The sequence below is a fragment of the Amblyomma maculatum genome, chromosome 1 (genome assembly GCF_055883805.1).
Source record: "Amblyomma maculatum isolate TAMU_Amacu chromosome 1, ASM5588380v1, whole genome shotgun sequence".
In the NCBI taxonomy this organism is placed as follows: Eukaryota; Metazoa; Arthropoda; class Arachnida; order Ixodida; family Ixodidae; genus Amblyomma; species Amblyomma maculatum.
The window spans coordinates 428,262,362-428,278,832 of record NC_139344.1 but is presented as its reverse complement, the minus strand read 5'-3'; the positions used below and the strand labels follow the sequence as shown (position 1 = coordinate 428,278,832).

General features: G+C 48.2%; 1 pseudogene; it reads left to right on the top strand.

The window, feature by feature from the left end:
• The first annotated feature begins 2,488 nt into the window (after positions 1 to 2,488).
• LOC146209330 (presenilin-1 pseudogene) lies at positions 2,489 to 16,246 on the top strand (annotated as a pseudogene).
• Positions 16,247 to 16,471: the final 225 nt, after the last annotated feature.

The following is a 16,471-nucleotide window of genomic DNA, read 5'->3' as shown; positions in this document are numbered from 1 at the left end:
TTTAAATAGCCTTGCTTAGCGATCCTCATTCTTATATTTGATAAATAATTTATATGTTTTAATATATACTTATGCATTTTCTAAACTTTCCCTTTGGTGCTTAGCATACATGGTAATTATTGTCCAGTTCTTTTAATTCAAGTTGGAAACATTCAGGACACTCATTATGCATTAAGTCGATAAAAATGAGCGGCCGAATTAGCAAGGCACTTCACACATACAAGCAGTGCACCAATGGCCCAAAATTAGATTCCGGCAGCCCTCATAACTTTAGGCTACGGAAAAGATTACAGGGTTGGTATGCCATATGCTGAAAAATGCCAGACGTCATCGAACGCAGCGACAGCAGAAAACGTTGGTTTGTTTATTATGGGTTTGATCAATGCAAAAATGCTAGTGGGGTCATCTTTCGTTGAAACACCATTGGTTATGGAAGAGAAGAAGATTATGGGAAGATTAGGCATCTGATGCAATCTTTTCATGAATTACATTGACGTTTTTAATCTAATAAATCCTCCAATAATGCTTTCGCACATGTCAGATTGTTTATCGAGGGCGATGGTGGTCGGAATAAGACGGTTATTGTGGCTGATTGGGCGAGGAGCCCTCTTGCTGGGACGACGTGGTAGTGACGTTGTGCGAGGGGGCCCTACGACGGCAACAGAAGTTGTCTGTTTGTCTTTTACTGGGGCGAATCAATTATTGAAATATAAGACAACAAACAACTTTTTTTACAGCGTGCAATATGGGTTTTTTTTTTTTTCATCGTTCTCGCTACTATAGGCCAAAAGCGTACGTCAGTCTATAAAAGTGAATTAAACACCGGACGTCATCTTTTTATGATCGGGCCCGCAACCTAGGGCCCGAACCCGGCCTAAGCCCACAACTTCATCGTCGGGCCCGGCTTAGGTCTGGCGAAATGGCTCATGTCCCGACCCATGCATGCTCTAATCTCTATTCTCCGAAGACCCCCACATTTCTCCAATCAATTTCAAAAGGCTGCAACCTTAACCCGCCAATAGACGTTTCGTTATCACAAACCCCCCGGTGAAAGCTAGTTCGAACACGCATATTGCCTGTTTAGCAGCTGGAGCTGTGCACAGGAGACGCGAAACGCAGGCGAACTGTACTAGGCGCGCATTCACCATCACACCAATCCCATCCTCCGTGTGTACCCTTTTGATGCGATAACACAAATGCGTCATTGAAGTAAAACGAGATGGAAGATCTGGTGGCGCCATCAGTCACAAAATATCGGAATAGCAGACGTGGCCTTTGACGCCGTGAAAATGGATGACATGACCAAACGCTGATTGTTTTGCGAATACTTAACGCCATGAAACCATGCGTTATAGTTCCAAGGAATATAAAAGAGCCCCGAACAAGGGTGAACGGGGAGCTTCGTTTCGCACGCCGAGCCAACGTTTCTAAAAGTTGACTTGTCTTTGTCTGGGCAACTGGACTTGTCTTCCAAAAGTCCTCGTGTCTAAACGTTAGCTCGGATTGCGAGCTGCGCCTCCCCTTCAACCCTTGTTCAGTGCTCTCCCATAGTGCCGCCATCTTCTCTCTCTCGGTATATCATGGTTCTAAGAAGCGTATACTAATACAACGTAAGCAGAGGTCGCACACGAGCCTAGGCGACTGGCTGAAACGGGAGAGCGCGGCCGGTGGCCATGTTGCTATGGGTAAAAGGCGCTCGCGCAGCTTGGAAAGCACAGGTTCCTGAGGCTTGGAACCGTTCGCTACCACTCGCTATGATGATCAAAGCATATTTTAGGCGTAGTATTACCTGCGTTCTGCACGGCGTGTGAAAAATATAGATTAAATTTTGATACATTTGTACTAAATATTAGTATATAGGTGGGAAATGTACACACAGGATGTGTTTGAAGTAGCTGTGTAGCGAATGTCGAGGAATAAACACAAAGGCTATATTAGATATTATGTTGGAATTGAGTAGGATTGCAATGTAATTGTAGTTAATAGTTACCTCTAATTAGTTAATGATTAGAAACTGGCTACATTGGCTACATCAGTATGAATATCATCAATTTATGATACTAATGACGAAATTAGCGATAGAAAGAAAGATGACTGCCCTTATACTCGACATAATCTTTTCTACAAAATATCGCATGCTCTCGCAGAGGTCACAAATCGCTGGAAAGCTTATGTCAAATATAAGTGCAGCGTACTAATTATAGGTCCCTACTATTATCGTTATTTACGTATTGTTATCAAAATTGAATTTTACGCTACAGTTTCAAACCTTATATCATTATTTCTGCCTCCCTTGTACTGTGTCATGTCGGGGCACATTAAAGAACCCAAGATGGTCAAAATTTCCGGAGCCCTCAACTATGGTGTTTTTCATAGAAGTTTGGGACAGCCAGGAATTTTTCTAAAGTAACACACGTCCACGCATGGGGGCTCTACATGCTTGATCGTGGGGGTACGTGCCATTGCCGAATGAAGAAGAAGAATTGGAATGGACCGCGGTGGCCGCTTTCCACAACGCTCAAGAACCCCTGACTTGACAGCGTTGCGTTATCAGCACGTTGGCAGAGAAATCACCATCTTGCTTAAGGCGGTGACTATCTGCATGTTCAGCGTCGCAGCATTGGTGAGAATGTTCTCGTTCAGCAGGAACCCTGCCCTCGAGATCCCTTATATGCGGTACCCAGATGAAGAAGGGGGCGCGTCCGTGCTCTTCATAAGCTCGTTCGCCAACGCATTCAGTTTCCTCGCGATCATCATGATGGCCAACTGTACCCTGGTGTTCCTCTACAAGGGCGGCCACTACGGAATCGTCAAGGCCTGGCTCATGACTGGATCCGCGTTGCTCCTCTTCGTCACCGGCTACTACTTTCTGGGACGCCTGCTGTTTTTCTTCAACTTCCCCACGGACCATTTCAGCTGTGCTTTGGTGACATGGAATGTGGGCGCAGGTGGAATCGTGGCGCTGTATTTCGACGCACCTCGCCACTTGCAGCAGGGGTACATCGTCTACACATCAATCCTAATGGCCATAGTTCTGGAGGAGGCCTTTCCAAACTGGACGTCCTGGATCTTTCTGCTGCTGGTGTCCATGTGGGATGTATTCGCCGTGCTTTGTATGCTTGGCCCTCTGCGAATACTTCACGAAACTGCCAAGGAGAGGAATGAGCCGCTCTTTCCAGGACTGCTATTCTCTACGTCATCGGCCTGGTGCTATGAGATCGCATCGACAGTTTCAGACACAGAACGTAATGCAGAGTCATCCCGAGCGAAGAGAGCCTCAGAAGATTCCGATTTGATAATATGTAAGGCAACGTGGCACGAGACAGTAGATGCTCCTTTTGAAGACACGGGTGCTGCGCCGGTTTCGGCGACGGCTAGTAACTCAGCGTTAGTTCTTCCAGGAGTCAGCAATGACATATTAAAGAGAATGCCATCGCAAAGAAAAGCCACCCTGATGCCTGCCGACCTCGTGCTTCCTCCAGGACCTGTCGCACCACTCGGCCCCCAATGCCGATTCACCGACCAAATGAGGAGCACAGTCTACAGTGTGCCAACGGACGGTCAAGTCTGTGCTGTGTCGAGTACCACGCCCACAGCGCTTACAGTGCATACACCATTAAGTGGAATGACATTGACGTACACAATGTGCGCCGACCACAACCGTTACGGTGACAGCCACGGAAGATGTCCGCCGAAAGCAGCTCCCTCCTTAGGCTACGCTGGGCGACGAGGCTACGAGCATTTCTCCCTTACGCCTTCGTGCAACTCGGAGGATTCGTTCGGGGCCCGCGGCATCGCCAGTGGACAACGATCACCATCAGCGCCACCGCCGTCGGCGCAAGCGGGAACCAAGTCTGGAGCGTATTCCCCTCGCTCACCTCGCCTACGAAGTCCAGAGCAAAGGCGCCCACTTGACCAGGCAGGTGCAAGAGCTCGCAGGCTTTCATTCCTTATTCCGCTTTTAAACGTTCCGCATTTCTTGCTCAACACCGCACTGTACTACATGACTCGTGAATTTCTGCCACCAGGGCCCGTATTCAGTTTGCGTCGCTATCGAACGTGTCATTATCTCCACGACCTCGAGTCATCTGATTGGTTGAAACGCCGGAACGTGATGCTGCCACCACTTCCAGTTCCGTAGTGGCAACACCCGGTTCCGGCGTTTCGACCAATCAGATGACTCGAGGTCACGTGGAATAGCGACACTTCGATAACGACGCAAACTCGGAATACGGGTTCAGATGTAGCCTCGAGTGAAACATTGATGTGAATCTGACGTCTTCATTTTGTGGATACCGTGCGCCTGATAACATACATTACCTGGTGAGAGCGTGTAGATTGTTCCAGCTTAATGGATGTGTAAGAGGCGGCCGCTTCATGTAGTGGGCATTGAAGGCACAGCAGCTTCTGTTGTAGAATATACAACAAAATGTGAGTTGAACAAAATACGGCTAGGTGCACTACGCCGTCACAGGGTGAGAAATACTGCGAAGTTGTACTCTGCATTTTGAAATTGAGCTATTGAGCTAAAGCTTGGTTAGTACAAAGGCGTGCAGATTTGCGAAACCACACAGGAAAACAGCCATGCGTGGTTATGAGTTAGCAAAACGCACTGTCTACTCAGTGCATTCCAGCAAGGCTCCTACTGAGCAACAGAAAATGGAGTTTAAAGTTTGTTACAGTCCGCACCTATTTTCTGAAACTGCTCAGAAGCATGAGTAGGGCAAATCAGGAGCACTCTTGTATAAAGATTCCTTTTGCGTGAATTTCCTTTCGATCTAAAGTCACTGTTGTTCATGTCATCGGGAGGGAATCATGATTGTCACAGCATTATATTTTAGCTTACCGTGATCCGCGATCCGCTACCGTGATCCGCCACCGTGCGTTAAACTGCGCATTCCCAGATCCCTTGACGCCGATAGATGGCGCCACATACTGTATGTCGGCACATAAACCTGCCGCATCGGGATCAATTAGCTTGTGCCCCCTGCCCACGCACGTTTGCGGGTCACGGTGGCAGATCGCGGAAACACGGTAAGCTAAATCTCTATTAACACGCCACATGCCAATGCCGTTTCGGCTGCCCGCAGCAGTCACCCAGCACGGCATGTTTTGAATGCCTGACAAACTCTGTCGATGCAAATTAGGCGTCGCGATAGAAATTTCGCAAGTGTTGTGCTGCCATTGGCGCGGCATGATCATGATAGCACCGCTCGAGCTGATGTAGCAGGCGTAAGTTGCCTCACATACGACATTGAGTTGCTTAACTAGTTCCTGGCACTTTTGCGACGATTGACGTCATGACAAAGTAAAATTAAAACGAAATGAATGGTTACACAAACAGTACGAGGAGGAGCGGCGCTTGACTGTTATTTTGTAGTTTCTTGGAGCATTATTTTTCACCCTAGTTTCGGTTTCAGCATGTTGTGGACGAAGGACAGACACAGCAGGCAGCCAGCGCGCATTCCCCAGTGGCGCTTTTTCATCATCGCTGTTACCGCGCAACTGACTTTAAACTGATTTGCGACTCATATGAAGTACCAGAATAGCGAATGTATCAGCGATGTCAATGCAGATTGTATATAGGGCTACTTTCTCTTTACTTTCCTTCCACATAAAAAAAAAATACAGATAATTTCATTTACCGTTCCGAAACAACATTGGGCTGAGAACTCCTTTGTGGGGGCCTTCGATTTTATTTGGACCTCTCGGTGTTTAATGGGCGTGAAATCTGCGCAGCACTAGCGTATATAAGTGTAAATGTTTTAACTCTCGTTTGCGGCGATTGTGGGGTGACGTCGAAGCAGAACAGAGAGCCAGAATAGCGAATGTATCAGCGATGTCAATGCAGATTGTATATAGAGCTACTTTCTCTTTACTTTCCTTCCACGTAAAAAAAAATTACAGATAGTTTCATTTACCGTTCCGAAACAACATTGGGCTGAGAACTCCTTTGTGGGGGCCTTCGATTTTATTTGGACCTCTCGGTGTTTAATGGGCGTGAAATGTGCGCAGCACTAGCGTATATAAGTGTAAATGTTTTAACTCTCGTTTGCGGCGATCGTGGGGTGACGTCGAAGCAGAACAGAGAGCCAACATCTAGGCACCGATTTCCAAACAACCGTGCACCGAAAAGGGATCAGCCGGTCACCCGAACGAGATTTAAATCGACGAGTTCTCTGTCAGCCCCATGCACGACGGGCATACCAAAATACAAGACTGAGGTTAATTGGGCAGCAGCATTATCATTGCTTGTATAGCCGCTATCATTATCACTAACTGCACTGTCATTGTCATCGTTACTATCATGCTCACTTTAGACAAGGCGAAATACGATCGGTTTCTCACGAGCTCAGCTTGGCGTAGTGCGGTCAGCGCAGCTCGGTCTTTAATCAGAGGGGGAGGGGTTCAATTCTTGGGAAGAATCTTTTTTTTTTGCAGTGACGCTTTATATCTCTACCGTCCAAAGACATTTTCATGTCGTTGTCGCAAGCAAAAAAAAGCTAGGCATTGGGAGGAACTATTTGGTTCAAAATTATAGTCTAATCGCTGGTCACCCAAGCTTCAAACCAGTGTTAAACGGTTTGTTGGCTTAATGGACACAAAATCCTCGTTGGGATGTTGAACCAGATACTTGGAGGACCGACCGCAGCCCTATCGTAATCTCCATTACAACTTCGCGTTTGCGGAAAATACGCCGCAGCGTTCGTTTCACATCTTGGGACACTGTTCGCTCGGATAATCGGTTGCCTACATTGACTCCATCTACAGCTCTCTGTACACTTTTGGCTGTTTTGACAGCTCACACGTTCTCCACTACTGTAAATGAGAATGATCCGAACCCGCATATGCACCTTTTAAATATATGGGCTCTTCGTCGCCAGGCAGATCTTTACGCTTATCGTATCCTCGATGACCCTTCAGCTATTCCCGCTCTTCATCGGGCTACAGCACGCGCGCGACGCTATTCAAAGCGACTGGGCAGGATACGATGGGCTGCATAGTGTGAACGCCTCTCCTGTACACAGGGCAATCGGCATCTTTGGCGGGTATTTCATGCCATGAAACACCCTTCTCAAGTCGCTGAAGAGGCTGCGATAGCGCTAGCATGTACAGGCACTAAAGCCAGAACTATCCTTTCAGATAATAAGGCGGCTGTTAGGAACTTCGGCACAGGCCTAATTTCCAAGCAGGCGACCAGTCTACTGAGAACACACCCGCTAAACCGGGAGGTTTCAGTCTTCTAGGTTCCAGCTCACGAGGGTCTACCAGGCAATGAGGCTGCCCATCGCCTCGCTCGAGATGTATACACCCGACCGGCCATAGAGACCCCGCTACCCGGAGACAAAGACCCCCTCATCACCTACAAGGAGCTCTCTGAGACTCCCAGACTCAACAAAAGGATCTATTCACCACCAGATAGGTCCCTAATACTCTCAGAATGCAGGGCCTGGCAAAAAATTCAGGCCAATCGTTTCTTTCCTCATGTTGCCCCAGAGGCTTGTAGTCTCTGCAATGTTCCTCTGAATCAAAATCACCTAATCTGGCAACGCCCCGATTCTCCAGGAGCTAAAGAAACTGATCCCCTTGATCAATTTACCTGGGAGTCGTACATCCGCAGCCGAAATGTGGATGAACAAAAGATTGTCCTACGCCTGGCGGAGGAGGCTTACTCCAAGACCTCTGCGGCCACGGCGCAGGAGAGCCGGCAAGGAGACCCTCCCCCTGGCCAAGCCCCTCCCCCGAGGTCTATGTCGGTGTAAATAAATTCTTCTCACTCACTTACTCATAGTCGCTGACTACACCGAAAGCATTCGCCTGGGCCTGAATGTGGAAGCTTCATTTGCGCAACAAGCAGCTCAACAGTGTTTCTCAAACCATTATTCTATTCCTACTCCTCCTCCGGTGTTGTCAATGGCTGAGACCCCTGATGACATTACTACAAATTTCACTATGGCAGGATTGCTGGCCTTCATAGACCCCCTCAAAAGACAAACACTGCCCCCAGACACGATGGCATGCCTAATTCCTTGTTTCGCAATTTAGAAGAGTTGGCTCCACGGTCTCTGCTTAATACATTAAATGAAGCGTGGCATTCTGGAGTAATTTCGGAAGAGTGGAAACATTCTATTGTGCCAATACCAAAATCAGGTCAATCGCCAGTTTCTCTACGACTTTTCGCCCTATTTCATTTACACATTTACATTTACATCTGTAAGCTTTACCAACACATTCTAGCAGCTCGCTTGTGATGGTGGCTGGAATCAAATGCTTGTTATCCAGAATCTCAAACCGTGTTCCGTCCTCAAATTGGAACAGAAGACGGCCTTGCAGTTTTCGCTGCTGCTGTACTTAACCATTCTCCACAGAGACATTTAGTTCATACTGTGAACGCTACAGACATCGAAAAGGCATATGACAACGTCTTTCACTCTGCAATTATTTGCACCCTTCAGTATCTCGGTCTCCCGAATCGCTTTCTTCTCTCAATTCACTCCTTTTTAAAAAAACAGAAACTTTAGTATTCGTGTCCGTGGGAAGCCTTTTGGTCACTTTACCTCCAACCGGGGGGAGGGGGGGGGGCAAGGGCACCGCCCTAGCACTTACATTATTTAACGTGGCTTTTATTCATCTTGTCCAAGCCCTAGAAAACATGCCTTCTGTACGTGTTCTTGCATATGCCGATGACGTGACCTTGTGGTCCTGTCATCCAGATGCGTCCATACAATAGTCTGCGCTTTAACACGCAATGGATGTTTTACACCACAACTCCCCGCTTTGGCTCTGTTCATATCATGTAATAAATCATGTTTTATTCGCATCGGAAACAAATCTGGCTTACGGAAAGCAGCCCCTTTCACTTTTACGGCGGATAATAAATTCGTCAAGTATAAAGTGTTCGTGTGCTATAGATCTTCTTGATACATCTGGAACTGGAGGAGGAGGATAAAACATTTATTTACGATGATATGATTTGGGAAGGAGGTGCGTTTCGTTCTGGAGCTGAGTGGCGGACCCTATTCCGGGACGCCATTGGCCGCCGCCGCTGCCCGAGCTCTCTGGACCAGGACACGCTGGGCCTCCAGGCCATGCTGGACAGGGCCGCCTCCCAGCCCTGTTTTATTGCTTTTAGTTTTGTATTTTGCTGGCAGGCCCACACCATGTGGTATAAGTCAGCATACTGCCCGCAAAATTTGCACCTACCCGTGAATTTCGGGTCCATGTGTTTTATTATGGCGGGATTTAGAAAACACCCGGTTTGAAGCCGTCTAAGGTGGCACTCCTCAGATCTCTCGAGACCTTTGCCGGGTTCCGGGAGTGCCCTCCTGCAGGGGCGTAAGTAATTTGTAATATGCGCATAAGTTATGAGAGGGATTGGTATGATTGCATCGGTAGAACCGGAGGATTGAGCGGAACCCCGGGGCAGGAACGCTCGGGCAGCCGCGTGAGCGGTCTCGTTCCCCTCCACACCCTGGTTACCGGGCACCCATATAATCGTTTTTTTACTAGTAGCCCAATCTGAATTTTTCTTATGTGCCAATAATATTCTGCGGGCCAGTGGCGCTATCCTACCCCGCATGTATTTCGGCAGGCCTGTTGCGAGTTCGACATTATGTAGGTCGCAGTGAGTGGCGGCCAGTGCAATCGCCACCTCCTCCAACATTAGCGCGTCGTTAGTTTTTACTCAGTGACTGCTCACCTGCTTTCCTTCGTGCACAACAGCAATGGTGCAGATGCCATCCTCGGTAGGACCCGCAGCATCCACGCAATATGTGCCTGTCTTACTGCCATAGTTACTTTGAATAAATTTTGCCCTGGCTTCACGCCTCCCTTGATTATACTCCCAATTCATGTTTTTGGGGAGCGGCTTAACCGTCAAAGTATTTTTCGACACTTCCGGGATGTCAACTGTTTCTGTGGTGGGGAGAAGCCCTAGATTGAGGTCTCGGAGGACTTGCCTGCCGGTGCTGGTCACCGACAGCCTAGCAATTTGGCTTGTTCTGTGGGACTCAATCAGCTCCCCTACTTTATTATGAATCCCAAGTTGGGGCAGGCGCTCTCTAGACGTTCTGGCCGGGAGTCCTAGAGTCTTTTTTACCGCCACCCGCATCATCGAGTCGAGCGTGCCCCGGTCGCGCTTCCTCAACTTGAGGTAGGGCACCACGTACACCACAAGACTGGAACATCTTGGCTAAACGCTACCCGTGAATCGGCTCACGCTACACTTGGTCTGATTCGTCGCATAGCTATGCACTCAGGTGGAGCGCGTTCTGATACTGCTCGTCGGCTCATGCGCTCCATCCTACAGCCGCGGATAGTGTACCAGGCACAATTTGAGCGCCTCACCCGTCGTCAATGGGACTCCCATGAAGCTATCAATCGCGAAGCTATGCGCGTCATAACCTAACTCCCTCGTCTTACACCCATACTCGTTCTGCAAGAATATACTCAACTCAATACATTAGCTGAACTCATCTAACATTGTGAGACAATCAGAGCACGGAAAATTTCGCTTTAGCTCCATCGCTTACACAGTCTTCCTCCTTGGTTGTATACAACCAAGCAGTGGAGCGATTGTCTGAGTTGACAGTATACTGTCAACTCACAGACAATCGCTCCACTGCTTCACCGCCGATATCAGCCGCGCATTTGCCTCCAGGGTGCATACTATACATCGATGCATCACTCACAGCTCTGTAGGGAGTTACCGCTGTGTTCAGTCCCTTCCATCCTCGTCTTAACTCTCGCGCAACGTATGGCGGGGATACATGAGCCCCCCTTGCATTGGAGCTTCGGGCGATACTCGACGCAATTAGTTCCCTCCCACTCGAACCCACATTTGATACTGTTCACATTTACACTAACTCCCTAGCCGTCCTTAAGCAGCTTAAGGCTGTTCGACGCACATTCAAAATTACAAAATACATTCACCAGTTTTGTAAAAAAATATCCCTGTCCTGTGCGTATACACTGGATTCGCGGCCATGCTCACTATGTACATAATATCCATGTGGATAAAATGACCCACCTTGACACATCAGACATTCCGCCACCTTTCCCCTTTGCCCCTGATCCGCTCATGTCCCTTGCTTCTGAGAAAGAATATTTGCGCCAGCGAACGCACGCTCTAATTCCTCCGTGTTCGTACTCTCTCCCCCGTAATCTCACTTGGGAGGAGGAGGTATCTGTGCGCCGGATTCGGGAAGGAGCGGTTCTGCCCCCTTCCATGCGTCATCGGTGGCGTGACCAACGCTTACAAGTGACCGAATAGCGCCCTCATTGTGGTGCTTCACCGGAACTGTGCGATGCGAAGCGTCTATTGTGGATCTGCCCAGCTACGGCATCCGTGATACAGTGGTACCTACGGAAATTAGGCTTGCGGTGGGACCGTGAGTGTGATTACAGGAAGTGGACGCTGAACAATCAGTTTATCTGTGTGAATATTTAAGGGAGACCTGTTTGCACTCTTTCTTCTAGATTTCTCCTACTCCCCGCTACCTTTTCAGTATGCCTGATGGCAAGTTCCACAGACACAAGTTAAGAGGCCCGACTACTGTGCCGCAGTACCCGGGTTCGAACCCGACCTCGGCGGCTGCGTTTCGATGGAGGCGAAATGAAGAGGCGTCCGTGTGCTGTGCGATGTCAGCGCACGTTAAGGATCCCCAGATGGTCGAAATTACTCCGTAGCCCTCCACTACGGCTCCTCTTTCTCTCTTTCCACTTTCACTCCCACCTTCATCCCTTCCCTTACGGTGTGGTTGAGGTGTCCACAGAAAACAAGCGAGACAGTTACCGCGCCTTTTCTCTTCCTATAAATCAACCAATCACAGACACAAGTGTGACAGATACTGCGCCTTTCTCTTCCTGTGAACCAATTAATTCATCGAATAAAAAAATTCTATCTATACCTCTACAACAGCGCGTTCTATTTGTAAAAAAAAAAGCAAAGAAGTCTTTAATGAATGTAGAAAAAAAAAATGTCCAGGAAAGCTCAGCTTTGGTTTGGTTTTGTTTGTAGGGTTTTGCGTCTCAAACCAAATCTGGCTTTGAGAAACACAATAGAGGCTTTACGCCATCTAGTGAAAGAGACAGAAACTGTGCGCGGCGGCCATGTTTTGTTCAGTCCGCCCGCGCCTCCCATTTTGTACGCTGTCAACGTGCGCCTTCGTGGAACCCGTGCTTGCAACGCAAGGTGCATTGGAATGATCACAAGCGATTGTTTCATTTTCATTTTTTAACATCACAGCAGTCACTGCTTGCACCAAGCTCTATTCGGAATGACGCCAGCATGTTGCTGCGTACCCTTCTGCGGCAAGCGCTCCGTCGTAGACGCGCACGGAAACAAGGTGCACGCGTGTATGCGACCGCTCGTTTGCAATCCTAATCGGCTTTACAAGTGTCACTCCCATCATGTAAAGCATTAATTCTCGATCCTCTGACTGGGAGCGCGCTCACAGAACGTGCTATCACCTTGAGAACCGAGGCCACACCGCTAGCTCTGACCACAGCGGTGGCCGTGAAGAACGTAACACCGAGGCAAACATAGCCAGCGGGCCAAGTTGTTTATTGGGAACGCCCAATGTTCTTCCTCGGTGTCATAGCAACATCCGCGCGCTACGGCGTCGCGGCGTCGTCTCTCTGGGTGCTGTCCGCTGAGATGAGAGGGGAGGAGGAAGGAGGGGCCGTTCTCCCACCCCCGCCCTCTCCACCACAGCGCCAGGGTATGGTGGCCAGGGGAAGGAGGCCAAGAGGGGAAAGATGAGGGCTCCCCGAGAGAAAGAGAGGGTGTTCGCCGCGTCGTGCGGGCGAGGGAAATGTTGAATTCCCACAACCTAAAACAGCAAGATTATTTTTCGTGCTATGGAGCCTTGTTAACTTGAAGGATAAGCTTATGCTTTGATAGTGGACACGGGAGAAGGAGCAATGCATGTATAATGAACGATATAGTTCAAATACGTTCATTGAAACCTTTGTACGTAGGTTGCATTTACCATTGTGAATTTGATTTAAGACAAGGGCATGATTACCGAAACTACTTTTCACAGTCGTACAAAATGGTAGTGCTTGGTGCAGAGATCAATACGGCTGTCTAGTGCGCACGAGGTGCGTGTTTCATGCTGCGAAAGCCGCTGCCAAATCCGCGGCGTCTAGTAAAGCAGGAAAAGATGACATCCCACTAGTGTGTTGTATGCTCACGTCCAGCCTGTTTCGAAAGGTGTTATCACGTGGTAATGTATGCGAAGTCCGGTCCCCGTCCAGAGCGCGCAGCTCAGGTTCGCATTCTGTGCCTTCATACCTGCCAGCGCGGCCGATAAAATAATGCAGCGTGCGCTTCACTTATGTGTGTTCGAGTCACTCGATTGTTCGCTAATTGACAGCCACCTGAAATTCAGTTGATTTTATAAATATGCCGATTTCTTGTTTATTCCCTCTGTCACATAGTAGAAGTTTGAAGCCTTAATCTTCTATGAAAGCGCTGTCATGGGAAGCTTCGAGGAACTCGGAGGAAGAGGAACTCGGCTTAAACGAAAATAAATTTGAAAAGTCAACTCACATTACTGAGAAGTGTCTGGTTGGCGCAACTGGCTGTCTTCATAAAGTCAGATTTATATTATATAATACTGTTATAAAAAATTAGGGGGACACACAAGCTCCGCCGCTAAGGATATGGCGTCACTTTCACACACACACACACACACACACACACACACACACACACACACACACACACACACACACACACACACACACACACACACACACACACACACACACACACACACACACACACACACACACACACACACACACACACACACACACACACACACACACACACACACACACACACACACACACACACACACACACACACACACACACACACACACACACACACACACACACACACACACACACACACACACACACACACACACACACACACACACACACACACACACACACACACACACACACACACACACACACACACACACACACACACACACACACACACACACACACACACACACACACACACACACACACACACACACACACACACACACACACACACACACACACACACACACACACACACACACACACACACACACACACACACACACACACACACACACACACACACACACACACACACACACACACACACACACACACACACACACACACACACACACACACACACACACACACACACACACACACACACACACACACACACACACACACACACACACACACACACACACACACACACACACACACACACACACACACACACACACACACACACACACACACACACACACACACACACACACACACACACACACACACACACACACACACACACACACACACACACACACACACACACACACACACACACACACACACACACACACACACACACACACACACACACACACACACACACACACACACACACACACACACACACACACACACACACACACACACACACACACACACACACACACACACACACACACACACGATGTTTTCTTTCTTCACGTTTAAAATTTTTAGCTTTTGTTATTTTATATTTCTATAATTTGCTTCTTTATTTTATTTAATGTTTTTGTTATACACCAATACACAGGGTCAGCAACAATCGCCTTTCCACTCTGAGTAACTTGACACCTCTGAACGCATTCTTTAATTATTTCAATTAATCAATTACACATTCTAAATTTTCTTCATTAGCATCACCAAGCACTGGTTTTTCATTCTAGCATTATGACACCTTTAAACCCTCAATTTCCATTTTTTTATTTGTTTGCTTTATTTCATCAATTTATCAATTAATTACAAATGTTTTATTAACTCATCATCGCCTACCGCACAGCAATCAGTGTTCATTCACTGGAAGCAGAAATTACCATGACAAATTTTTTTTTTACGCAGTTCCGATTATTTTCGAAACCCGTGCCAACTACTGCGTCGACAGCATAGGCAGGAAAGTGCTAAGCGCCATTCTAACTTACGTCAAAGTACGCACGATTCTTTCATCTCAAAATAAATTGCATCCTCGCTCATTTCACCAAGTATCTACCAGTGGGAGGAGCGAAGGTAATGCGCAAACCAAGCAAACAAACTCGTAATCACCTCTCATAGTAAATAGCAAAGGCACACAGACAAAAAAAAAAGTTCTCCACATTACAAAACTCACTCACTCACTCACTGGATACTGTACTTGAATAAGGATAACGCTGCGCGGATCGACGAGGGGCCCATGCACGGCTCGTCGAGCATTTCGTAACTGTGCTCGGCAGCGCGGCCGGTGGGCCCCGCTACACCTCGGCTGTCAAAATACGCTTCTTTGCGTCGTTAACAGACAGCACCAGGGACAGAAGAGAGGTCCAAGCACAGCACACTAGGTTATAACGTGAAAAGCGCGGACAGAACGGCGGGCGCTTACGGACGGACACGTAGCGAATCAAAGAGAACGCGGATGGAGCGAACAAAATATGGCTGCCAGCGCGGGACCAGCGAGCCGCTCATGGTTGCCAGACTTACTTTTGCAAACCCTCTATAGTGGAGGACTACGGAATTTTCAACCAGTTGAGTTTTTCAGACACCTGCATATTTGTGGAAGGAGAGAGAAGCCTCTGCTGGCGACTTGCCTCTGCTGGCGACTATGCCGTCAAGCACGAAATAGTTTGTTGATTCCCCTTACATTAAGGATGCTAAACTTTGCTTCCGCATGCCTGCAGTTCTGACGTCCCCTCAAAGTCTCTTATTGACGGCTCCATCTCCCTTACGTGCTTTTTGACAACCAAGAGGCATCTTCGGTATTGTGGTGTATTAACGTGAGAGGACCGAGAAACACTGTCAAGTGTTCTCAGTATAATGTCCACCACTGCACTGAATACAAAGGTGAAAGCATTTCTTGCGCACCCCTTGTTTCTCCCGTCAGGAGCAAGCTCTGGAGCGTGGCCTGAAGCTGGGCCTGGGCGATTTCATATTCTACGGCATGCTGCTTGGCAAGGCTTCCCAGCACGGCACTGTGGCGGCCGTGGTCGCCTGCTGCTTCTCAGTGCTGGTAGGCGCTCTGCTCACTGTCACGCTGCTCGTCGTGTTCCGGAAGCCTGTGCCCGCCCTGCCCTTCTCCGTGCTGCTGGGTCTCGGGGCGTACTTCGCCAGCGCCATCTTTCTGGACCCCTTCCTGGAGGCCATAGACTTCCTTACGTACTAAGAGCCTGCTACGCCCTCATCCAGTTTTCGTCTCATTTTGCGCATACTTCCTATCATAGATGCAACCGGAATACCTTAACGTGATCAATAAATATTAGATTATCCAGGTTGGTCCTTCACTGAAGCTACGCGTGGCGATGAGGAGACGCGTAGTGACTCCAATCCACTCATCAGTAATAAAGGGAAAAGTCCTACTATTCTGTGTTTATGACAGTGGACCATATTT